General features: G+C 43.3%; 1 non-coding gene across 1 annotated transcript; it reads right to left on the bottom strand.

Moving 5' to 3' along the window:
- Window positions 1–1,201: 1,201 nt before the first annotated feature.
- On the bottom strand, window positions 1,202–1,294 carry LOC112205275 (small nucleolar RNA SNORD116). Its single transcript, XR_002939176.1, has one exon. It is a non-coding gene; the product is annotated as a small nucleolar RNA SNORD116 (small nucleolar RNA).
- Between the last annotated feature and the right edge of the window lie 949 nt (window positions 1,295–2,243).

The following is a 2,243-nucleotide window of genomic DNA, read 5'->3' on the forward strand; positions in this document are numbered from 1 at the left end:
TTGCCTTTTTCAAAAGTGCTGAGCATTTTCAAACACAGCTTTGGGGCGGCACAGCAGTGGGGTGGGTGGGTTATTTAGAGCTTTAGTCCTTGAAATACGAAAATAATTACAAACTCTCCTAAAGACAGTAAACTTTGGAACTCAAATCCTAAGGCCTTGCTAGCCTTTCTATAAGGAAAGAAAAAGTGAAAATTACTTTTTTTCCTTCTTTTTAAAAACAGTATCTACAAAAGCAACACAATGAAGACCCCAAGTCATTGTTTGTTTTTACATAATAATGCCAGAATAAAATGACAAGATTTTTTGTTTTTACATAATAATGCAAGAATAAAATGACAAGACCAAGAAGGTAAAAGAGGAGGGATATAAAATGGTTATATCAGAAACCTGAGTAAAAAATAAGTTTTTTTGTTCTGTTTTGTTTGTTTTTTTACTATAATACAGACTTCTAACAGCTCAGTAGCTAAAATGTTGAAGGAAACACAGTGGGTTGCCTAGCTGTTGCCTGTAAATAGTAGGTGAACACTTATCTGTATTGTATTGATAAAGTGCATTTGTTAACTAAGCATTTTCAGTGTAAGCTTTAGTAGAACGTAGAACACTGCAGAAGTTGGCTAAAGCACCGCAGCTGATTTGCAAGTAGGATGAAGATTTCCACCACCTTTAACTCAGGGCTAAATTGGTTCTTAAAAAGTGGCATTCAACTAGGCTTTGTACCTGGGAGTTGCCTATAGTGGTTTTGAGAAATCATTCATTTTTAATGAATTTTTCCACCTCAGGGGTCACCCTCACATTGACAACCCCTGGGAAGCATGAGAGGTGCCTCCCTCTCTGTTGGGTCCCCCTAGCAGCCACCTGGCACCTGGTGCATGCTCCCACTGTGGCATTCTGCAGGTGCAGCGACCCCAGCACCACACCGCTGGGGAGGTCAGCTTCACAGTCCAGCTGCAGCAGCAAGTCATCCAGGTGGGGGTCAGCCATTCTCACGGATGGTCCGTATGGAACACGTCTGCTGGAATCTCTCCCCCTACCTCAGGTCATGGGCCCCCAGCATCACGGAGGACATTTCTCCTGCTGTGGAAGCAGCTGGCCCACGGTCAGCTGGAAGCCAGGACGGACCAGGGCACCCCCACAGAAGTGAATTTCCTGATCCTGAATCAAGATCAGGATCCCCTGATCCTGAATCAAGGTCAGAATCCTGGGGCCCAGCCTCAATGAGAACAACTAATGAGTCTTCACTCATTTTGTTCAGATTTCCTAAGGAATGGTTTTATGGGGGTGCCATCATCAATCTCAAATTAATCTCTAAAATTCATTTTTTGGCCTAACTTCTTGTTGTAAACAATTCCTCTCTCTTTTTTATTGTCAAACCCAAGGGTTTAAACCCAGTAGGCATGTCTGGCAAGAAGCCACTCTTGGTGTCTGATGTCAAGTGGCAGCAGCACAGAGGTGTGGGGGTGGAGAGTTCTAGGGAGATCCATGGTTGGAGGCGGGAAGGTAGTGTGGGAGTGGGGTTGGGGGAAGGGCCTGTATGTAAGCAGAGGAGGAGCTAAGTCCCAGCACGGCCAGAGCCAGAGCCAGAGCCACAGTCTGAAAAGAAGCCAACTCTGAGCCAGGGATGAAGGAAGATGAGGAACTCCAGGACCCAGAGATATGCCAAACCAGGAAATGGAAATGCAAAGACAATACCTAAGCAGGGGCAGGACCTGGGGACAGAATGTGCCCAGACGCCTGGGGAGGAGCTGACACAGTTCTCTAGAGCTGAGCAAAATCCAAGAAAGGCAATGGGAATCTTTCACCGGCATCTACCGTGTAACCAGCACTTTCAGGTGATCTGCTTGTCAGTATTCTCCCAACTTCACAGTAATCTGGAGAGTACATATTATTATTTTCATTGCAGCAAAATACATAGTAGATCTTGGCTACTTCCTCACAGTAGCCAGTAACATAAAACAGTGCATATCACTAGCTTAAAAGATAGTGAGAAGAAATCCAATAACACTCAGAATCCATTCATCAGTAAAACTCTAAAAGTGTATTAAAGACAAATTTATTAATGGCCACAATAAACACTATATACTTAGCCCAAGAGTTACCATTATATTTAGTAGAAAAGTTGAAAGTGACAAGACTGAGGGGTCCAGGCTACCTTGTTACTTATCTTAGTGGGATGTATAGCAGAAATAGAGAAAGTGTAGAGAAAGGAAAAAATAAAAGAGGCAAATATAGAAAAGTAAGATTTC

Source organism: Pan troglodytes, chromosome 14 (assembly GCF_028858775.2).
Source record: "Pan troglodytes isolate AG18354 chromosome 14, NHGRI_mPanTro3-v2.0_pri, whole genome shotgun sequence".
Lineage (NCBI taxonomy): Eukaryota > Metazoa > Chordata > Mammalia > Primates > Hominidae > Pan > Pan troglodytes.